Below are 23,864 nucleotides of genomic sequence, written 5' to 3'. Positions count from 1 at the left end.
GTCTCTTTTAACACTGCTTATAATCCTGATGTCATCCTCTTCACTCACACGATGTTTATTTTGTCACTGTGTGTCAGCACAAGAGCAAAACCATGCGGGGCAGGAGGACTGTGCACGAGTCCCGAAGCCAAGTCTTCCTCCCCTCAGAATACATGCGTTTAAATATAGAAACAGAGAGGCATGACAGAAAGATGAGGGAATTGCATCTGGTCTTTGTCATCTCCATGTAACTCCATAGTGGCATCTGCAAGCCAAGAGCGGCTCCAGCTGAAATAACAGCCCAACCCTTCCTGTCTGCTGTGATATCCTGGGCAAGCCCATGCCCTGAGCATGGCTGTTTCTTCAGATTTGTTCCAAGGACGCTGGGAGCTGAATTTGGATCTGTGCAGCAAATATATTTCATTAGTTCCAGCGTACCTAATCCATCTGTAGCTGAGAATTTAGGAGAGGTTAAACTCCATGACTTAGTGTGGATAAAAGAAGGGATGTTAACCCATCTGGATCCTGACACATCTTTGGGTTCACAAAATAGAAAGCAGCAACGTAAGCATCTCCCATTGCTCTGACTCAAAGCCCCAGTCTGCAAGCACCTTGCCAGATAAGAGAGAGAAGCTGCATTTCCATGGCCCCCTCAAGCCCCAGATCCTCTGAAGCCGCCAGTGAAAGGATGGGCTACTTTGTTCTCTCTCTTGATACCATGTAAAATGTGCTTAGGTACTCCAGAGATGGAGGCTCCTGTAACAAGGAGATAAGCTCGAGGTACTGGCAGCTCTGGTGATAGGGATGGGGATGTCTGAGTGCTGGGCACAATGCTGAGGCTCTCAGGAAGACATCAAATGGGCTGATAAGAATATTCCCTTCCCAAGCAGAGCAAAGACCCAGTGGCTAGACCTGTATCTTTCCCCCACATGGGCTCCCTCCTCTCTTTTGTGATAAAAACCCTTGTGCTTAGACCAAGGGAAATAAAAGAAGCCAAACATCCCCAGGCTGCTCCTTCCCCAGGTGGGGACTGTGCCAGCTTGGTGCTGCTTTCCCTCAGCTCCCCCTTTCCTTCTCCCATCCCCATTCCTTGTGACTGACCTCAAGAATCACAAAGCCACAGACGTCCTACGCAGGAGCTGCTCCCTGTACAGGAGGTGCCGTAGGGTTCATTCTTCTTTCTACTGCAACTTGAAAAAAAAAAAAAAATCTGCTAGCCACTCAATAATTAATGCTTCTGAGCAGTGATTCAGCATGTCAGGAAGAGAATTTTGCACTCTTATTGTAGTCTTTTGTAATTGAATCTTATGCTGTTATATTAGTGTGGCCCCAGATGAGTATGCAATAGCTGAGGGGGGAAAAAAAAGGTAAGATAAAGGAATTACAATAGAGCCAGGCTAATGTGAGAACAAGGCAATGTCTTCTGTGCCTCAAGGTGTTAAGTTAATCTCTGATAAGTTATTAACTTATTAATGGGCTGAGAAGGGATGAACTACTTTTCATCCAAAGTCCCAAGTGCTCCTCATCTGCCTCCACATACTTCTCCTTGTCAACCAATTCTCCTTCAGCACTGCTTTCCTGCTGCTCTGCCTTCGTGTATCGTGTTTCAGCCAAAATGAACTCTGTGTAGAAAAGCTCCTGCATGGAGCCATCAGATTGTGCTCAGAGCCTGGGACATGCGGACTGCTGGGAAGATTCGGGGGCAGAAGTCATAGAATCAAAGAATCACAGAATCATTAAAGTTGGAAAAGACCTCTGAGATCATCCAGTCCAACTATCCACCTACCACCAATGTCACCCAGTAAACCACGTCCCTAAGTATCACATCTACGTGTTTCTTGAATATGAGAGCACAAAACCCAAAGAAGAATCCTCAAAAGTTTATAATTAATCTCTCCTATCTCTCGAGTTGTTAACTAATCAGTGATGTGGAAAAGTATAGAGAGATCAAACTAAAGGACTCAGAGTCACACGCGTGCATCCCAGCTCTCATACAGCACTGTGTTCACAGGGAATCTTTCCACACTGGATGACATACAGCACATTATCTGGGACCATGACATTTGCCATCGGTTCTGAGGTCTTCCTCTTCATAGTTCTTACCGATTCCAGTTTCTCAAGGAAAAAAAAAAAGAGCAGGAGTTTAAAACTGATGAAATGCAACAAAATTCTATCAACCCCACAGAAATCTTCTGCTGAGGAAGAAGAGGCAGAAGGCAACTGTGATGGGAAAGTGAGGTTCATCATTGTTCCTGCCCCTTGCACACTTGTTGTTGCTGGAGACCTCCTGGGAGTTGAAGCCTGGTCCCTGGTGAATCAAGTTCTGGTTGCAGCTCTCTCTCAGGAGATTTTATTGCTTCTCATGGTTGAATTCCCTTTGCCCCTGAAGCATCTCACTCATCCACACTCAAAGTGGGGGGGACTGCTGCGCTGGAAGAGCTTTCTGCCATCAAGTCCAGTGCAGAGCCTCAGAGCACCCATCTAAAAACCCAACTCATTCGTGTGCCTTCCCCCAGGTCTCTTCTCTCAACCATGTAAAGAAGACAAATGAAGCTTGTGGTCACAAGGTGTAAAGTTCCCATCTGAGCGTGGTTCAACAAGGGACTGGCTGAGGGTTTCTAATGTGATATTCCTGTGACGTAGGCAGAAATAGGTCTTAATGGTGCTGGGGAATGACTGGATGTTCCTTTTCCTCAGAGAAACTGGGTAAGGTGGATAAGCACATCAACACAGCATCTTCTGACATCCTGACTGAACCAGAGCCTCCCTGCAGTGCCTTGCCAGAGCATCACACTGTTTCTCCGCTGCTAAAAGCAAACTGTGCTTTCATTCTTCCCTTCCCAACTAAGGCTCTGCTGCTGAGATTGCAGGAAGCAAATAAAAAGGATAAAGTGCATTATAATCCACAGAAGATGATGAACCTGATAATTCTTCCATGCACAAAAGTGACCTTTAGGCCAGAGGAAGGCATGGCCCATCACAATCCTTAGCACGAGGCAGGAGAGGGAAGGAAAACAACCCTCAGTCAACTCTGGAAAAACACCCAGGGGTCTTCTTTGAGTCAGCTGAGGCTTCGGCCCAAATCTCTCAGTTTGCTCAGAGACAGGTTGGCATCTCTGTCTGTGCTGCTGCTGCTGCACAGGGTAAGGAGCTCACTGGAGCATGAAAGAGATTGTGATAAAGATACACTGACTGCCATTCTCCTTCCACTGGAAACAGGCTCAGCTTTCATATCTGGATGACATCTCAAACACCAGCGCTGGAGAAGGGGGAGGGAGGGAGCTGCTCTTTCTTTGCCCTTCCTGTTTTTGATATTGTGATTATTATTTGCAATTATTTATCATTAAGGTGGCTTTTCAGGTATATAAATAGATGCAGAAGCAGTCCCATTTCCCTTCCCTGCTTCAGAGCATGTACCTCTTTCATGCTTCACCCAAGCTGCTTGAATTGTTCGGGAGATAAAAGCCTTTGTTGAAGATTCCCCTGCATTCCCACTTTGTGAGCTATTCCCATGCCAGTTCTGCTTTCCAGCAATATCAGCTGTGCATATAAATTCTCAGGCTCATCTGGATGAATCCTCTTCTGCCAGACGGCTGTTTGAAAGCATTCCCTGAGATCACGTGCCGTTTGCTCTGCAAGGCTGTCTGGCGCCAATGTTCCCTGGGAAGCTGCTGCCCTGCCAGGATGTGATGTACTTATCACCATGATGGGGAAGAGGTAAAACACCTTCCATCTCTGGGGCATGCCGGCAGTGAGCAGGCTCTTCTAGCCTTTGCCAGGTGACAGTAGTTTCAAGATGGTCTTCTTTCAGCTAAAGTCCATAATTCATGCCAGCCTCATAGGATGGTACCATAGTAACGGTTACCCAAATTACTTTTTGTGTCACAAAGCAGTCAGGAAAGCAAAACTGGGTCTTGCAGGCATCCAGCTAGCAAGAAGCAATGACCTACAGAAAACTAGGTCAAAATCTGCTCTCTGTCCCACATGCCTTGTGAAGCCTCTGATGTGTTGCACGACTGGGTCTCACTTTTCCCTCTGTAAATGTGGGGATAAAGCAGCACTGTCCCATCTCAGAAAGGTGTGTGAGTTTAAAAACCCCAGTGACTAAGTTCTCACATACTCTAGCTTCAAAAGCCACCAAAAACTTCCAAGAAATACTTTTGCTCCAAGGCAGCATGAGCATTGCTGGGGTGGAGAAAAAGGAGACTTGATCAGTGGTTTCCTGCCCCATAGAGCAGCCCTGGGGAAGAGCAAGAGAGACACTGTACTTTCTACAACCCTGATCCAAGTTGTCATTCCCATTCATATTTATGAAGTGTAAAGATCTGCAAGCACTTTCACAAAGACTTTTGCTTGGCCAAACTCACAGGAATCAAAAAGAAATTGTCAAGACCTCATGATTATGACCGCAGCACAAATACAGAGAAGCAATTCCAAACCACAGCCAATACCTCACTGTCAGATGGAGATAATCATCCAAGCAGACTCCCAAGTGGTGAGCTCCACTGACGAATGGAGGCAGGCCTCCTCACGGACACAGGAACGCAGGCATCCTCTGTGCTTTCCACACAAAACCATAAATCATCCATGGCACTACAATGGCTTCAGAACAAAGAAAGGTTCCCAATGAACCTGCTCAGGGATCTCCTTTAAATGCATGAAGTAGTTAGTGCTCAGTTAACTCACACAGTCACACCGACTCCATGTGACGAGTTCTAATGCACGAGGGATACTAACCAGAGCACTGATTTACCACCTTCCTCAACTCTAAGGCTCATGCTCTCCTCCAAAGATAGAAATGGAAGTTACTGCACTTGTATTACTTCCTATGTCCCTTAACCTGCACTTCCAGAGCCCTTCATCTCCCCGGAATTATTGCCCTCTGATGCAGCATTATCCCATGTTGACTTGTTGTCATATTCATGACAGCATTACAGCCTCTGGGGGAAAAGGGCTCCTGGCAGTACTGCTTTGAGAGACCCTTTATTATATTGACGTCAACAGAGATTGCCTCTTTGATAAACGAGCATGTAACTATGAATAAATACAGGAATACATTTTATATGTATTGTATATCTGCAGCGGTAGAGTAGAGGCTTGTGCAGGCATGTGCTTTTAATATTCATGTAGGACACAAGGCAGTAGTAAATGGCAACTGTAGGTTGCTGTATTTATATTGTAGTGACAATTGGACGACTTCAGACAGCCATCTAGACAAAAAGTTCCCACTGCATTTATTCTTTGCAACATCTGGGAGATACCCATCCCACACTCTGACTGGGTGGGATCTCGTTTGGATGCCACAGGATCTCTCTGTGAAAATGAATTTACAATCTCAGTTTTGTTGGCCTGCTTTCTGCTCTCTCTTGACGCAAGAAAGCTAAGGAAGATGGAATTTCCTATGTATTCCCAAACTGACACAAGAAATTACCTCCATGAGAATTACCGTCCTTCTAGGGGAGATGTGTAAGTGTGGGATTGCTGTTGGATTGCTGTGGTTTATCACACGAACGGTGCATCCAATCCATGGCTGGGAAGAAACAGGTCCAGAACAGTTCAAGAAGCAAAGTCAGTCTCCAAAGTCAATTTTGACTGCCAAAGCCTCCAGAGTAGAAAGTAGAAAAATACTATTACTCTACAGCCCCATATCTGAGAGCCCACACCAACCCACACCTGAGTCACAGTCCCTGTCTGCTGCCCTGCAAGGAGAGCAGAGCAGGAAACCACCACGTTGAAACAATTCCCTATGAGAAGGGGAGCAGGACTTGATGATTTCCAGAGGTCCCTTCCAGCCCCTATGATCCTGTGTTTCTACAATTCTGTGAAGCCAAAGGAGGGCAGAGAACACTGTTTCACTAAAGAACTCAAAGGGGAAAAAGCGACCTTCCCCTGAGAGCTTAACAAGAGGTGTTGGGGAGTCAACTCAGCCCAGCCGTCATCCTCTAACCAGTCTCTGAAGGAAGGGAACTGGGAAGGAAGGGAGAGAGGACTTTACCATTCTCCTGTCTCCCCACAACAAGCTCCTGGTCCCCAGGGAAGGGAATAGCAACCTGCCTCTTGCCTGGCACCTCTCTGCCTGAAAGCTTGCTCAGTTCCCAGCTCCTTCTGCCCCTGCCTGAACAGCTCCTTGTTATATTCTCTCACAAGTTTAGAAGTTGTCTTTGAATACCATCACAGCAAAGTGATGGTTACCAAGGGAACAGCCCATGAGAAGGTCAGGCTTTTCCAAGGATTTTTTCATGCTTTACCTTGGCTGAAAGTTTTTCCAGAGCAAACAGGCCAGCGTCTTTGCATCCTGGAGAAGCAAAGCCATCATCAGCTTGGAATAGGACTGAAAAGAGAGGAAGGACATCACTCAGACTTTCCACACCTGTATGCCACATTCTGGGGCAGTTACCCTCAAAATTGGTACCATCAGCAGCTGTGCTTTCAACCGAAGGATATAACTAGCAGATCCCTGCAGTGATGAGTTCCAAACTGAATTTGCTTGGAGGCCACAGCAGAGGTACAGAGTAAAAGCATCCCCAGAGCATAAAATAGAAAACTGAGCCTGCAACTTGCCTGAAGTATATCAGTACATCCCTTGGAGTTCTTGCATTTCCATGGAGCTTTGTTACATTTACCAAGAGAAAATTCAGCTCTCCAGGAAAGTGTGATAAAGCTGAGGTGTAAGCATAAGTTCTTCCATACCAGGGCATTGTACAGCTACAGAGTGATGGATGTGGTGCAGTTCCTGCTGTCACAGGATCCCCCAGAGATGGAGTTCAGATTCTGACACTGCCCTTCATGTGCTAATTACTCAACATGGTATCTTCTCAGCCATAGAGGATAGCAGACCTCTGCTCTTTTCAGAAGGTAGTTATCCGATGACTGGGTTCATTGGAAATCATTGGTGGTTATCAATAACCAAGTGCTGTTTTTCCAGTATTTGGTGTTGAGTACTCTAGGAGAGGGCTGTCTAAGTGGGCAAAGTGTGGGCACAGCAGCACACAGCAACTATTGTGCCAATGCTACTGGTAGTATCTTTAATATGCGGTGCCTTCGCTATCCCAAGAGCCTACTTGAGCTAAGCAAGTTATAGGAACCAAGAAACAGCCATTTTAAGCTCCTGGTGTATGTTCAGAATGGCAGCAGATGGCATTTTTCTCCTCTAAGAACCCTGCCAGATTACCTTACCCTCAGCACTTCGATGTGGAACTCTTTCAAAGTCCCTCACTAGGAAAAACACTTTCACTAGTGAAAACCTATACCTTTGCTGGCCCCATTTGTGAGTCATGCTAGCGGGATCTCAGGGGACTGTTTCTGTTAGGCAGAGTCACTTGATTTACTCAACACTAGTTACATCTACTGCAAGCAAAGAGCTGGCTCTACTAAGTGTAAACGTTAAGGCAGATCAGCCAAGGTGTAATCACCTCTCATGGAGCTGCCATGAGCTGTGATGCTCCGTGCTGGTGGCCAAGCAGATGACTGCTAGGAACAGAACTCTTCCCCAGCTTTAAAAGCAACAAACGCAAATGAAAGCACTTACCTCCAGCTTGACCTTCACAAAAGAAAGCCCAGCAAATCAGGCCGATCCATCAGTGACATACGGTTTTGAAAGAACACTTTTTGATTTGCAGAAAAATATATGTTCCCAGCGCTGAGGTGTTTGGCAGTTTGTGCTGAAATAGATGTTTTTGTGCTGAATTGCTGGGACTGAGGGTATTTATCTCCTCTTCCTCAAGCACGAAGTCAACACAAGTAGCCTTTATAATCTGCCCATGCACAGCCTTCTTGCTCAGTGTGTGGGCCCTGAGCACAGCCCTCACCGCTCACATCCACCAGGCAGCGGACAGGCACACTTCCAGCTGATTTACTGATACTTAATAATTAAATGCCAGGTGATCACTCAGCCCTGGTGAGTAGGTGTTCAATAACTACAGAGAGGAACCATCTCCTGGCAGCCCACCCAGCCTGCTTCATCGCTCAGCACCAGCTCAGCACCAGCTGAGCCAGGCCACACACACAGCTCAGCTCCTTAGCTCTCACCACTAATCTCACCCATTCACCCATATCAGAGACCTTGCAGGATGTACAGGATCAGGATTGAGCAAGAAAACATTCTACAGAAGGAAGGAGTTGGTGACCCTGCATTTGCCCAGGGAAAAGATTTAGTTAAAAAGAAAAAAATGGCTAACCAAGAACAACAGAGCTCTGTTGTCCTCCCAGTACACTGCTGGTGTTTATACCTGTTTCCCAGTGTCACCTTTTGCTAGGCAGCACTTTAGCCTTGTTTTAACATTGCTCTTTATTCTGTCTTAGCATTGCTGTTTCTTAGCAGGCAGGGACACTGCCTGGCATCTAACAAACTGCATCCCTTCCTTCTGTGCCTTTGCAATAATAATTCTCTGTCCTGACACATTCAGCTGGAGCACAGGGGACCCTGTCAGCTTACAAACCACCGTCACACTTCTGGGATTCAAAATCCAGCAGTACCTGAGATGACTGAAACAGGAAGAATTTTTGAAAACCAATTTGTTCTCCACTCTTTCTACCTCTTTGTTTGCATTTTCAATTTCTCTCAACTTGGGGGACAAGGCTCAGCTTTAGGCTCAAGTTTATCAGTGCTTGGCTCTCAGGTTGTCACTTCCCAGCCCTGTCTGTGGGCCCTGCAGGAGGCACTACCCTTCTCCTACAGAAATAACACCCCCACCATTTTTCTTCCAACTCCTGTCCAAAAAATAAATGGTGCAAGAATATTTCTGATGTTGTCAGGCTTTGTAATAGTTCATTCATTTCAACCCTAAATTTGGGACTCAATTTGAGCTGGCAGTAGCTGTTTAATATACAGGACCTGTCTTATTACATCTCCGTCTAATGCATATTTGGGAGCTTTCCCTGAAAGCTCTTGTATAAAGGAGTATTATGACATCAGGAAGTCTAAAAGTACCTGAACTGCAGATGTGATAAATTCAGCAGGATGATACGTGCCTGGCATTTGTACTTGCCTTTTTCCATTGGCAAATGGCCGCCTGGGCTCTATCCCTTGGGAGAGCTGTAGAGAACAGCCAGTTTGATGAGCCTAACCAGCCATTGGATGTCACTTTGGCTCCACACTAATTCAAGGGAAACAGCATTTATCTGGCAGCCAGGCAGCCAGCTCTTCGGCAGCTGAGAGTTTAATTATCAAAGGTTCAGGCGAATCTTGCTCTCGCTATCTCTGACCAGCTGCCACAGAAAAATAGACCTTCTGGCCCCATCCAGAAGTTTGTGAAGCTCTTGCAAGTTCCCTTTTGCTGTTAAAATGAGTCCCCGACCATTTGCCCTTTCCTGTGAAAGCTCTGGGCTGGATGCCACTACAAAATAAGAAACTGTGAAAATAATACAGTGGGGAAGGGCTCTTGGTGGATGGGGCTGAGCAAGTGGCAGACAGGAATGGGAGCACTGGGCTCCAGCTGGTGCCTTGATCCAGCTGTGGGTGTTGCTCTGATAGAAAGGCACAGGAAAGGCTTCCTCCACCTGCGGGACACTATTTATTCACAGTCTCACACTGCGATTTCAGAACAGAGCCACTGTCTGTCTTGCACTCAGCCCTGCTTCCACTGGTTGTCATCAGCCCAAGCAGCCAATGCAAAAAGCAGGAGCTATGCCTCCCTGCTCTGCTCCTCTTACAGGGTTTAGACTCTCCCCAGTTCCTCTCCCAGCTTTGCTGTCAACAACAATCAGCCTGAAAACAAAAGCTGTTAGTACTCATACAGGCTCTGCTCTGTGCACGGCGGTGATCGGTTGATGGTTGGACTGGATGATCTTAGTGGTCTTTTCCAACCTTAATGATTCTATAATTCTATATTCAGATCTACCACATGTGAAATATGCTCCTCCAGACCAGAATGAGGTGCTATTTCCAATAGATCCTTTGTGCTTTCACGTTAGGTGTGTCCCTGCCCTTTAAGTCCTGCAGTGCTGGTTAATAATGGGGCTACCTAAGTGCCTATCAAGAGAGTTTGTAACTTATGTGCTAGTGATGCACATGCTTTTCCGTATTCTCAGGCTCTCTGCAGACACAGTCAGACCCAATTGGCCATTCTCAAGGCACATTTATCTTTTGAATATGAAGGCAATAGACTCAATTACGTTTTTCAAAGGTAAACTACGATTCTGGCGAGCAAATTAGTTATCCCTCCATTCTTCCACAAAATGCCATCAGGAAACATCACAAGCAAATACTATCAATCATGATCTGTTTTGCCAGTTTGTCTCAGCTATCAGCAAGGAACCGTGCAGGGAAATATATTCTCTCCACTCTTCACCCGAGAAAAATCTTTCCAAAGCTTGGGGAGGATTTTCATTGGTGAGGCCCCAGGCCAGCCAGCAAGTAACTAGTGAGAGAATCATAGAATGGTAGAATGGCCTGGGTTGGAAGGGAGATTAAAGATCATCTATTTCCAACTTCCCTGCTGTGGGCAGGGTTGCCAATCCCTAAATCGGGCACTAGATCAGGTTGTCTCCATGCCACCTGGCCTTGAACACCTCCAGGGATGGGGCATCCAGAAATTCTCTGGTCAGCCTCTTCCAGAGAAGGAGGAGAAAGAAGGAGCAGGAGCCCATAAATCACTGTAACTGGTTGGAAAACAGGAAGAAAAGCATACCTTGGGAATTTGTAGAAAGTCCCTTGCAGAAATTTGTTCCTGAGCTCCCTCTTGATGTCCAGAGGCACTGTCACTGAGGCCAGGTTGCCTTGGGTGTCTCGTTTTCCCAACCTGCATGAACAAAAGTGTTTATTTAACACCATCTCCCCAGGGTTTCCTCAGATCCCTAATCTCCAGACCCGACAGTTTACTTACAGCATCGCCAACTGCAAACTGATTAGTCCAGTCCCCATTCCCTTCTCCCCCATGGTTATCACTTTTATTAACAGCAAGGGAGTGATAATGGGGAAAGATGATCAAAGCTGCTGGTATTAACGCTGGGGATTAACGGTATTTATATTCCTGATCAGTGCACACTCGGCGTGGAGAGGAAACCGCCACAAATCAGCTTTTTCCAGCAGAGAGTTGCTGCAGTGCCACTGCCTAAATAGCTGCTGGCTAATGAGCCCTTTGCGGCTGGCTCAGGGAACAGCTCTCTCACTCAGCTACTCCTCTTGCAACCTAATGCCTCCAGGTTTGCATCCACCACGGCATTCAGGCACCAGGTCTTGGTTTTCCAACTGGTCCTGGGGACAAAGCCTGCTGCTGAGGACAAAGGTGCTGGTGTGGGGCAAGCAGCTGAGCTGCTGCTGTGGCCAGTTCAAGTCAGGATTATACCATGTTACCAAACAAACACCTTACATCTCAGTCTGGAACTTCAGGAGAACCACAGTGAGCGCCACACTGTGGGGTGAGGAAAGAAGAAAAAAATCCACACCAGGTCTTACAAACAGGGAGGGAGAATGAAGTCTTCTGCAGTCATCCAGAGAGAATAGATGTGTTTAATAAAGCTGTGCGCTGTTGTATATTGATTCCACTTAGGTTCCAGAAGCAGCTCAGTGGCAGGTAGGGGTGCAGGAGCAGGAAGCAGGACCTGATGGCCTTGGTCACTCACTGTTGCTGGCCACAACGCAGCAAACCGTGGCACAGAGGCTTCACATGGCAGGCACTGGAGACCAGAGCAATGGACAAAGAGCACATGGAAGGCACCAGGACCAGGGGGGTTGGTAACAGACTCCATCTGGGATGCAGAATTTCACTTCACTTTGAAGAGAGAGGACACATGGAAGCTGTCCACTTCTCTCCTGCCTCTCCCAAGCACTCTTTGAGGTGTTACATGGCCCTCATCTTCAAAAAGCCCACAGATAGGCCCCACTGTAGGACCCCAACCAGAGAACAGACTATGGATTTCAAAGACAGCCTGTAGAAAAAAGTCTTCTATACCATCCAGTCCATGCAAGCTGGTCACACTTCAATACTGAGCCAAAACAGTTAATTGAAAGCCAAGGCATTCTGGCATATCAGTACTTTTCAAAAGGCAGGCAAACAGATGTATTGACCACCAGCTCTGAGTAGCTCTTGGTATCCACCCAGTAAGAAAAGTTAAGCCTGGGTGTGATCTGCAGGTCTGAACACTACCATTTGGGCTATAAAATGCTTCAAGAGAACTCTATCCAGAGACTAGCTGGGAGATCATCCTCCTGATTACTACTATTAACAAATAAGGTATCTTAAAGAATATCCTATTTGTTTGTATACAATTTAGGATCATTACTCCTTTTATGATCAGTTAGATATCTTTGACTATTTGCACAACTATTTCTTCCCCCCTAGTCCTCTGTGGTTCATCACTTTCTGTTTCTCCTCTGTGCAGTGTAATAATGTTGAAAGGGTTTATTTATATAATCATAATAGGCTCTTGTGGAGATTATCATTAAGTCACAAGTATAGGTCAGGGAGTTTTGGCTGAAGAATGAGTTACAAAAGAGGGCATGGAGATGAGCCCTGCTGTTTTAGTGCATGCTCCCATCCACGCACATCACGGACCATCTGCATCCACTTGCATGCACAGTTCACACACCTGCAGATATCGATCCTGCATGTGGCCATGCGTAAACACAAGCTGAGTTGTTCTGGCACCTCAGAACAGAGATTTTTACCCACAAAACGGGGAAGTGACAACAGAGGGGAGAGGAGAGGTTTAACACCTGCAGGTAAATGACAAACAAAGTTGTGAACCAAAGGAAAAGGGTGAAATCAATTGGGGTAAAGTAGAGGACAGTGGTGATGCTCCTAAACTTCTCTTCCCCCATTCTTCGGCCTCTCTGCACCCTCTCCCCATAGACACAGTAAAAATCCTCTCTTGCAGAACTCTGCAGGGATTGCAAAGCCCTGAGTGACCCAGGGGAACTAACCAGCCCTGCACACATCCACCTTGCTGATACTTGTCAGAGCTATTGTAGATTACCCAGCTGCCTTTCAACACCTCTCAGCCAAGATTTTCTGGAGAAAACCTTTCATCCCATAGGGTACTTTCAAAGCCATGACAGTCTGTACAGCCTGTCAAATAGGATGATGTGGACTTCTTATACACTCTATCTTGAGGATGTATTCATCAGCAGTCCATGCTCTGCTCACATCTTGCATCTTGTGAGATGAAGGCAAGTGTTTTCTCTGCATGCCTGCATCCATCCAAGGACAGCGAAATCACTAGGAGGTGCTCTCCTAGCAAGATTTGATTGAAGGTGATGCAGAATAACCAATTGGCACTAGTGTGCTCTGGATAAATGGAGCTCTTTGCCTTGGGATCATGATTTCAGAGGAAGGTCAGTGCACTGTTGACCACTATTTGTTATCCTTCAGCAGCAGCTCAACAACTTCTGTGGAATAAGGAGCCACTCTTGGCTTGGGTCCCTGTAGAATGAGCATCAGTGTCACTGCAGTTGGTGTCCTTGCTGGATTCCTGGCTGACTCCACAGGGAAATAATGAAGCAATTCAGAGAGCTCATCTTAAGGGTTTGCACCTTGATGGGAGTTCACCCATCAAGTGAGTAACACAGGGGGAGGTTCTTCTGGGTGGAGCTGAGAACAGAAACGACTGCTGAGCTCCAACCCCATGTGAAGATCAGACACCACCACCAAAGTCTTACGTGCAAACAAAAACTCCACCTAACATCGAAAGAGGTCAGAATCTGTGGGAAAAAGTCAAAAGAAAAGCAATCAGAATGGCTACATATCAGCCGACTTGCAAGGACAAGCGTTGAGGGGACACATGGTGAGATTATGGGCTTGGTGAAGGAGGTAAGCCTTCTCCCACCTTCCTAACCCCTTTTGCTCCGTGCCCAAAGCAGGACTGTGGGGACTGCAGTAGTATACTCATAGTGCTCCTGCGCTGCTGTACCCACGTGAAACACCAAGGAGGGAGGGAGGGAAATAAAAGCCAAATGAACTGTCCAGGTGGCCTGCGGGCCTTAAATTAAGCATCCCAGTATATGCTGAAATAAATGCGATAAACCAGGTCACTATCACTTGCGTGACATTCAGTTACTCTTTTAAATCATCATTATCACCGTCATAATTAAAATCAAGCAACAGCTTAAAGAAACTAATGAATATTTTTATATGTGAACTTATCACATGAAGGCAGAAAAAAACCTGTAAAGTGAAAATGTGCCTGTATTGCTAATAAATATTATTGGAGGGACTCCCAGCTTTTCACATTACCACAGTGTGATATGACAGCCTATAATGGATTACTCAACTGCCCGAAGCCATTGTAGGAATAAATCCCTTTTAATATTCATGTGAGGTCTTTGAGAAAATAGATGTAAGCAGTTAATACTTTTCTATAGACAAAACAATGCAGTTTATCAAAACAAAACGTGTGCTTGAAAACAAAAATCACAGAGCTCCTGTACTCATTCTTTTTCCACAAATCAGAAAAAAATAGGACCCTCCCTCTCCAAAAGGACAATCTGGGGCAAGATGGTGCACAGAAAGAAAGATGGGGAGAGGCAGGGTAGTAGCAAGGATGTATAAAAGAGAGAAAACGGTATTTAAAAAAAAAGATAATGAATAGTTTGTGAATATGTGCTATGGGCACCAAACCAGGGTGCCGTGGGAGGAAGGTGTGGGTTGGCATAGGGCTGTTGGCTTCCCCATAGAGAACTCACGGGTCTAAAGGGAGACTATGGGCAACATACAGGAATGAAGTGCAGTGATACTGGGTGATGCTCAGGATTAGCAGTTTTTACTGGAGGGAAGAAGATGCAGTGAAGGATGTGAACAGGGAGCCCTCGGCAGGGCCAGCCATGCCCACGAGCCCTCTTCTCCATGTCCCTGCTTTTCCTTTTGCTTCTAATCTGTACAACCTGCTGGGGTTTTATCTGCTTTGTTTGGGGTTTTCTTTCTCCCTTTATGCAGCAGAAGGAAAGCAGCAGCATGGACAAGTCTATGTGAATTTTTGCATGGTAGGGAGCGAGAGTGCAATGGAGGTTAACCATAACCCAAAGAACTTGTCCCCAGCTCTTTGCAGGCAGCTGATGCTTGGAGGAAGAACCAGAAAACAAAATACTCTTAGGGACCGGAGGGGATGGCTTCAGCCTCTTAGAGGTGAGGGGGCAACAATGAGAGAGTTCATCTTACAAAAGTAGACACGGCTGAAATGTGAACCCAGCAACCGTGATCTCTGGCTATAAATGGCTGTAGATACATCTGAAACTGTGAGGGGGAGAGGTACAGAAACCCCTCAGTTCCCCTCTTATTGTGAGATCTAGGCAGCAAAGACAAGCTTAAGTCAAAGAATAAATAAGCTACCCTTGGGACTCATGCTGCTTTGATATCTGTGGCTGCCTGGTGGGCATAAGAGTTGGTTGGCTCTTATCTTCTTCTTACCCACGTTCCAAGAGAGCCTATGGTGGTACCTTTTGTCCCTGCAGAACCACAGCAAAAGCAGCTCATGGTCTGTCCTGGATTGGAGTAGGCACAGTCCAGGCTGAAAGAGAAACCATGTTCTTGAAGCACATACAGCTCAAGACGAAGTCCAAGAGACTGACAACTGTTCTCAGCACTACAGGACTGGGGCAGTCAAGAGTCTGCAAAGACTCACAGAGCACATAATTTTACCATCAGGCCAAAGGGGTGTTAACTGTGTTCTCTTTTCTCTGGCCACTGGTTTCCATGGAGTAGCTCGGTCACCTGTTGAACCACGACACGTTCATCATAGAATCACAGAATATCCCAAGTTGGAAGAGACCAATAAGGGTCACTGAGTCCAACTCCTGGCTCTGCACAGGACCACTCAAAAATCAGACCATATACCTGATGTAGACACTCCCATGCTTGAAAACACCTCATCTGGGGAGAGAGAAACTATTTTCGTTATTATTTAAAATATTCTGTTTTATAATAGTAATCTGGCCATCAAGACAGGAAAAAAATAAACGAACTTACCACGTTGGCACTTTGAACCAACCACCTCAGGTTTTATTCTCATGTCATGCTCATGGAACAATGGGATCCCCTGTCAGAGCAAAACTTCAGCTGTACGACCATCCACATTGCCAGCAGAGTTGGAACGACTCTTCAAAGAGAAACATTCCAGGGACATTTGCACAGATATCATTTTTCTGCACCTCTTTATTCATTTATTGCCACAGAAAGCTCCTTACTGGAAACACCAGGAGTGTCCCTTTAAATGTCAGATAGTTTCCTAGTCTGCACTGGGTGATGTGAAAGTGGGACAGTTTTATAGGTCACCCTCTTCTTTGAAATGGAAAAGGTCCAGGAGACAATTGGGCACCAGAACAAGAAAAATTCCTCCCACCCACCTCCTTCCAGCAGAGCAGAGGTGTGTCTTGCTTAGAAAGGGAAAGAAAAAGTTTCACCTTCTAATTGTTGCATTGAGTAGCTCATTGACAGCGCTTTCCGTTCAATACTTTTCTTTACCACTCAGATTGTCTAATCAAAGGCTTTTTCCTTCCTTGGGTTAGTTTTGCAGCCTCTAGCATTGATCCAAAATCCGAAGCGTAAGAGGAAAACAGGCTCTGGGAAAAGAGAATACAATTAACACCCAAGCAGCTTCATTTTTTTGGGTGCCTTTAAACATCTTGCACCTCTTTGTCTATTCTCCCATTCTTTTATTCTCCCTTTTGTGCTCAAGAGGCTTCTTTAAGGAAAGCCTTTGTCAGCAGCTCAGGGAGAAGATTAAAGCACCCATCACAGGGAAACAGGTTACTTTTTGTGTCCAAGTTCTTAATCCACTTTATTAAAATGTTCCAAATCTTCCTTCAAGAGGAGAGATCAGAAGGACATTTCCCTGTCACCCCTAGCATGCATTCCTTCCGGATACTTGTGCTTCATTAGAGGATGAAAAAAGCAAAGGCAAGGCAAGGAAAAGAAGAGAGAACAAGACTGCTGTGACTGGTTAATACAGGATGCCGAGCCTTCCACTTCATGGTCACTGGTACTGCTCTGGCCCCAGGCTGGAAGCAATTGAAAGCTCTTCCCATCTGAAAGATACTTGTGTGAATCAAGTCAGAGATCTCTAACTATTTTTACCTTTGAGGTTCAAAGAGGAGAAGAACATTTGCAGTGAGCAAAGCCAAACATCCATCCAGCCTGCTGTCCTGTTGTAACAGCAGCAAGGAAAGGGCACAAAAAGGGTGAGGGTATGGAGGTGTGCTCTGAGCTCTGCCTGGTATTTTCCCACTTGAAAAGGGGGGATCTCTCTGGTTAATAAATCTTGGTGATTTTTTTTTCTATGGCTTTGCCTGCTCTTCTTTTCTGGATCTCCATAATCCTTCCATGCATTTGCCCCTCCCACAGCAAGGCTGAGGGACAGCAGCACGAGCTGATAGGCGGGCGCCTCTGATCTCTGGGGCACCCGGTGGGTCACATTTTGTGAAGCTTGAAGGCTAAACATCATTAAGACCTCCATAAAAAAAAAAAAAAAAGTGTGTTATTTCTTTCTATCTCTGGGAAAAACAAGTCTAGATAAGTCTCAGCCCCATCTTGGGTCTACTATCACCTCCTCACCCTAAACTGCTTAATCCCAACTCTCCTCTCCCTTCCTCTCAGGCTTCTCACCCCGAATTCTCCATCTCTCTGCCCTCCTCCTGAGATCTGGCCACAAAATATTTAGCACAGGAAAACAAAGAGATGCACAGTCTGTTTTTCCACCATCTCTAATGGCAGAAAACAAGAACAGAACCTGCCCTGCTTAGCCACGTTAGAAATCTAATGAGGTTCCTGCAACTATGTCTTTTCCATGTACTCTGTGATTCCAAAGGCCACTTCCTTTGAATAAGTAGCTGCTGTTTTGTAAAGCAAGTGTATATGACGCAGGCACTCCTCGTGCTTCCTCAGGGTGCAATTACTTTCTTATCTGTCATGTACTGCTGTTTCTCCTCAGCTGAATTAAGTTGTCCAGCATGAGACTGTAGGGTTAATCTTCAAGCAGGAATGCCTAAAGGGGCTGGAGAGAACCGTGGCAGTCCTAGAGCACAGAGCAAGGTGATGACATCTTGGCAGGCAGAGACCTGAAACATAAGGAGAATTCCTGAAATGAGACCATCACACTTCCCATCAGTGCTGACTCATAAAATGGCAGGTTCATTAAAGATGAAATACACAAAAGCTACAGTGTGAGCTGTTTCATACTATGTGATTGGCTTTCCCCTGCATCTTGACTTCCCTGAGCCAAGAGTATCAAAGTAATTTGATTTTAAAATGTGTCATCTCGTTAATAAAAATTTAGTTGAAGGCTCCATCTTATTTATTGTCCAAATTACTGTAGTTCTTTGAGGCCTGGCCTGCAGCTCTGCCTAGTGAGAGACCATCTATCTGCAACTCAGGAGGTAAGTCTTAGAATCATCCATGTTAGAAAAGACTACTAAGATCATCTAGTGCGACCATCCACCTCCCATCAGTATTGCCCACTAACCATGTCCCTCAGTGCCACATCTTCATGGCTCTTGAACACTTCCAGGGATAACTCCACCACCTCCCTGGGCAGCTGTGCCAGTGCTCACCCACTCTTTCAGAGAAGTTTTTCCTAATATCCTGCCAGAAATCCCTTCTGCTTCCTGCCTCAGACACTGCCACACCACAAGAGACTTTCCAAAGGGCTGAGAAGGGCTCGGCGTGGGTCCTCTGACCTCCCCTCTCTCTTGGCTTCCTTCAACACACCCCTGCAAAACCTCCTCTCCAGCCAAGAGCCCTGGAGAAATCCGGCAGCAATGGGGCTCCAAGCCAAGATCACTTACACTACACCCCAGGCACTCAGTGTCACTGCTGTGCCTTAACCACACATCACCCTTTCTGCTGCTTTTATAGCAGGCGTACCACTGTGTTTTGTATCCAGTGACTCTCCTCCTCCACATACGGCACCATACAGCAGCATCAGCTGCAGCAATCCTGATGTCCCACGTTTATCCAGCCCTTTCTGATAGCCTCCACAGCGTATTCCCTCTGTTTTCAAAGCCTGTTTTCGAGCTGCTTTGAATTCCCCTTGTGCTTAGAGATACGCCTCACTCCTCAAGCTCCACGCACCCTCACCAGTGAGGTTTTTAAAGCAAGGCCATAGCTGGGAGTTGTCATTGATACGTGATGCAGAACAAAATCCAGCTCGCTCAAATGCAGCTAGATTGGCTCAGCAGGGCTGACAATAGATGAGCGGGGTCTTATCAGCCTACGGAGCAGATACAATGCAGGTGCAGCGTGCAAGGAGCAGATAGCAGCTCTGCAAAGGGGCCAGCCTGGCTGGTGATAGTATGGGGCTTCTCTTGTTTTCCTCATCAGTTTTGACGCTGTTGTTTTAAAGCCAGCACCTTTCTGACCACTGCCACTGCACTAACAGGGAAAAGAAATAAAAGTGACTGACAATCCGATGGAGGAGGGCTGCAATGAAAGGTCTCAGCAGGGCACGTTTGTACCCATGGGGCACTGCTGCTCCAGGCAGTTTATTCCTTGCTCCAAATGCATTTGCTGGATTTAATGACAAGTTGGTGTCATTTCTGCAATCAATCCTATCAAAGAGAGGTGATTTTGCATGGAGCAGGTCCTGTATTTCTTATCCTGTTTAGTTATTTTTGGTTGTTGTTGTTGTTGAGAGGCTGCCAGCTGTCTTCCAAGACAGGTCACTACAGTTCATGGCAGTAACCAGGGTCATTAGCCAAATGTCTTCTCCCAACATTTGTAACTAGCAAAGCTAAAAAGTATAACCTCGGATTGTCCTAAACAAGAAATCTCCAAACTGTAAATATGCAACAGCAAGAGAAAGTATTTCTTTGCCAGTGGAACATTTTAATGAGTGGATGGCTCAGCAAATCTTGTAGACAGCTGCTTACTGTTCTGCAGATGCTGAGATTTATGGTAGGAAGGGAGGGGGGAAATAAGTAGCCAGGGGAGTGTAATGGGGAGGGGATAAATCACATATGCTTGGGTCTCATCTCATCCTCTGGTTTGGCTGGTCTGACAGTTCTGCAGCTCTCCTTTCTCTCAACCAACCATTGATGATCCCATTCAATGGGGGCCTGTGGCCAAGAACAGACGTAGTTCCCACTCACAATAATCACCTATTGGCTAGAACATTACAGAACAATCTATCCTGGGCAGCCTGATCTAGTGGGTGGTAACCCTGCCCATGGCATGGGTGCTGGAATTAGATGTTCTTTGAGGTCTGTTCCAACTGAAGCCATTCTGATTCTATGATTCTATATTCATACAAAGGGTAGTGATGACAAGAACCCAAAGCTTTTAAATACCAAGTGCTCTTGGAATATTGATGGAGGGACAGGAGCATAAGACAGAAACAGTGATGTAATTTTGCAGTTCTGAGGAGATTTTTCATATTCCTTTCCAACAAATAGGTTTTTAAGCCTTTTATGCTCCTAACCAATTACATGATCATAGAATCATAGAACCATATAGAATCATAGAATGGCTTGGGTTGGAAGGGACCTCAAAGATCACCCTGTTCCAGCCCTCCAGCTTTGGGGGTTGGATATTTCTGATAGTATTTCTGATGAATACTATTTCCAAAAACCCAAATCACTGTACCAAGAGGAATGGAATCCAGAAGAAACAAAAATCTGTCCTGATGCTTGTAGACTAGAGGCAGAGCAATAAGACCAACATGCATTTTCTAGAGGACCACTCCTAGTGATCATAACCTCCAACTGCACAATGCTTCTGTAAAACACAGTCCTAAGAAAAGCTACTAATAGCAAAAACAAACAAACAAAAACCCAAAGCAAACCAGAACAAAAAACCGAACACCACAGCATGACCACCAAAAGAACTTAGAGCACGTTCTCAAGTGATTTACAAGCTCTCTGAGCTGCTCTTTGAGTCAATCTTTCTGACAATGAATTTTTCACTTCCCTTGGACCTGAAATCCTAGCAGGAGGAGGGAGCTCACATCCTGACTTGCCCATTGGCAGCAATGTATTCAGCTGGGGAATCTGCAGTATCAGTGACAGTGTAGACTAACTCCTGTCCTGACACTGCACCATATTTTGAGGTGAAGCAATTTAAATCAAGAATGGTCATCTTCCAATTTTGAAAAACACAGAAATAACCCTAAAAGGTGTTGCTGTTATCTCGCCTAGGTATTGCAAGCAGTCTGTTAGATGCTGGAATAAAAGTTAATCTTACGTTGTCTCCAGAAGCACTTTCAGGTTGTTTGCTAAGACTCAGAAGAGAAACCAGTCGGACACAGAGGATCAAAGGATGCGCCTGCAGGAATGTGAAGGTCTTGTTGTTGAGGTCATACAGATGAAAACATCAACAGAATACATAAGACACTTTGCACTTTCCTTATTTATCCAAAAAGCTATTTTTGTTTATTAAAACCTAGTTACTAGCTGTATCTTGCCAATAACCTGGAGTGCTTGCTTGGTTAATTTAAGCAAGCAGAGCTTTGACGAAGTAATTTTACCATCCTCGGGGATCTGCCAGCTTATGCCGGTCTTCACTATTTCAGATGAAATTGAGTTAATTTTCGCTGAAATTGCTTCTTAGCAGACAAACACATTCCCCATCATTGCGAGCTTATGCCTCTGCAGCTCTATTATTCTTTAATTTACACACCCCGGCAGCGAGGGATTAATGCCTGAGACATACAAAAGGCTACAGTGTGGAGAGGAGAAGTGGAGGAGAGAGAGAGAAAGAGTGGAGCTCTGTGGGGAATAGGTAATGGTGTTTCAGTTGTATAGTCAAAACATTTAAAGTTTGGCATTAATATGGAGTCAGCTCTTGTCCTTTCACTCTGAAAATCCATCATCTAAAATCTTGAGGCAGAAAGCATCTCAGCTATTCTGACCATGGCAAGTCCCTGAAGGATTGCCAGTTGGGAGGACAATCACTGGGGTATTGTAGATTTCTCCCTCTCAGGAGCCGATTGCTGGAAGTGAAGGTGGTGTGGAGCAGAACTGCACAGGAAGGTTGCATTTCACCTTTGTGCTTTCCACCACGCTCATGCTTCAAACAGGAGTTCTGGGAAAGTGCTGCTGCCAAGGCTCTGGGGGTTCCTTCAGATGTTCTAAAACTAAAATACTGGATTCTTGAAAGCATCCAGACAGAAATATGAATCGTGCCAAAGCATCTGCAAAAGGATGGGAAAAAAAGGATTACCCTGTTTTTTTTTCTATCAAAAGTGTCAAATTCAGCTGTCTCTGTGAATTTTCTAGTGAGATTTTAGGATAGCAGAATTTTAAACCGGTCCTTGCCGATGACTGAGATGAACAGCAACTGTTTTTTTTAGATTATTGCTTCAGTTTTCCTTCCTTAGTCAAACAGCTAACAGTTTCCTCTCTTTTTGTAAATACCTCTGAGTTACACATGGGTAATTGGATAAAATACAGCAATCCCACATCATGTGCTGCTATACACGTAGCAATGCTGTAATTAAACGTTTAAATGCCTTGTCTTCCTTTGAAGGCCCACCCTTCCTTCCACTTCCCTGGCCACCAGTGCTGTGTCAGCGCAGCAGTACATACCAAGATCCAGCACATTCCAGCATCCTTCTTCCACACAAACACATCCATGCTTTCTCCTTGCTACCTTCTGCATGTGAGAAGCTCTACCAGCACAATTTATTATTCCACCTACAAATCTTTTCTTGTTTTCTCCTTCACCATGATGTCAACTAAATCTGGACATGATAGGGAAGTTGCTGATATGTTGGACCACCGCATCTTTCACATTTTCTTTCTGACCTTTTATTAGATGGTAAACCCTTTGTAGGCCAGAGCTATCTTGTTCTCGAGCACTCTGTCATCTCAAGTGCATGACTTGATATTTACAAAGTTAGCAACAAAAAAAGAAAGCTCTAGAGATAAGTTTCCCTCCTGATGACTGTCCTCCGTAGAATCATAGGATATTCCAAGTTGGAAGGGACCAATTTAGACCATTGAACCCAACTTCCAACTCCGCATAGGACCACACAAAGTTCAGATCATATGTCTGAGAGCATTATCCAGATGCTTCTTGAACTCCATCAAACTCTGTGCCACGATCACTTCCCTGAGAAGCTGTTCTATGCCTGACTACCCATCCTTGGTTGCTGTAGAAGGGACAGAATGCGGATGAATGTCCTCAGTAGAATTCATGTTGATGAAAATTGAGGGTACTCTACTTCCCTCCAGAAATGACCTCACCGTCTTACTGGACTAGCATCAGCTAGAGAGTGGAACATCTCAGCATCTGGGCAAGTCAATATTGAACTCAGGAGTAGGTCAGGGTGAGAAAAAAGGTATTACTGTATTGCATTAAAGAGAAGAATCTCTGCAGATGGAGAAGAGCCAAATTTGAAAACGAGAAATCTCCTTTCTATTTGCAGAAGAGTGAAGAGAGGAGAAAGCAAAAGAAACACACCAAGAAAAAAAGGTTCAACCAAAGTGGTTAATAAATACCAGAAAGTGTAGGGCTTGTATTTGGGCTATGACACTTATCCCCTGGTAGAAATTCCCTGTCTCTTGAAAGGAGCTGAGCATCAGCCTAAAAATATGTATTAAACTATCTAAAAAGATGTATTAAGCCAGTAGAACAGGGTAGCACCAGCAGTGTGCCAAGAGCTGGGTGGAACTGGTGGCTCAAGCAGGTGTACGTTGTCCTCCTTCTGCCCTCCAAGAACAACAACTGCCATTTTCTCAGCAAAGTTATTTCACGAATCGGCTCCTTTCAGCTCAGCTGACTTTTAGCCTCATGCATTTTTATACACTCTCTGCAAGAATGAGAAGGATATTTACATTTTTTAATAAGCCTGACAGTTTGAAAGTAATTGGGGATTTATAATGGGTTTGTTTAGGTCTTTTTGTCCACTTGAATTCCAACTACTAGTCTTTGGTCTAACAAGCAATATTATCTCTATGGTGATGAAGGAACCTCAACAGGAGGCCCTGAAGCCAAAGAGGAAAGAGCTGGTGTGTTTTGTTT

General features: G+C 45.3%; 1 long non-coding RNA gene across 35 annotated transcripts in view; it reads right to left on the bottom strand.

The window, feature by feature from the left end:
- The window catches only part of LOC101748323, a 116,402-nt gene that overhangs the window by 56,843 nt on the left and 35,695 nt on the right, over positions 1-23,864 (bottom strand). For 26 of the 35 annotated variants that reach the window (XR_005839353.2, XR_005839367.1, XR_005839370.1 and 23 more), the window contains 10 exons: positions 21,084-21,164; positions 17,804-17,965; positions 15,879-16,471; positions 15,321-15,420; positions 10,803-13,618; positions 10,608-10,718; positions 6,228-6,310; positions 5,411-5,581; positions 4,431-4,539; positions 1,081-1,169 (listed from right to left, as the gene is read on the bottom strand). This is a non-coding gene — a long non-coding RNA (uncharacterized LOC101748323). Of the gene's footprint in view, positions 1-1,080; positions 1,170-4,430; positions 4,582-5,410; positions 5,582-6,227; positions 6,311-7,507; positions 7,641-10,607; positions 10,719-10,802; positions 13,619-15,320; positions 15,421-15,878; positions 16,472-17,803; positions 17,966-21,083; positions 21,165-23,864 lie in introns of all 35 variants that reach the window. The other 9 variants (XR_005839350.2, XR_005839357.2, XR_005839346.2 and 6 more) reach the window with 9 other exon arrangements.

The sequence above is a fragment of the Gallus gallus genome, chromosome 12 (assembly GCF_016699485.2).
Source record: "Gallus gallus isolate bGalGal1 chromosome 12, bGalGal1.mat.broiler.GRCg7b, whole genome shotgun sequence".
Classification (NCBI taxonomy): Eukaryota; Metazoa; Chordata; class Aves; order Galliformes; family Phasianidae; genus Gallus; species Gallus gallus.
The sequence above is the reverse complement of the archived record's forward strand: the minus strand, read 5'-3'. Positions and strand labels throughout refer to the sequence as shown.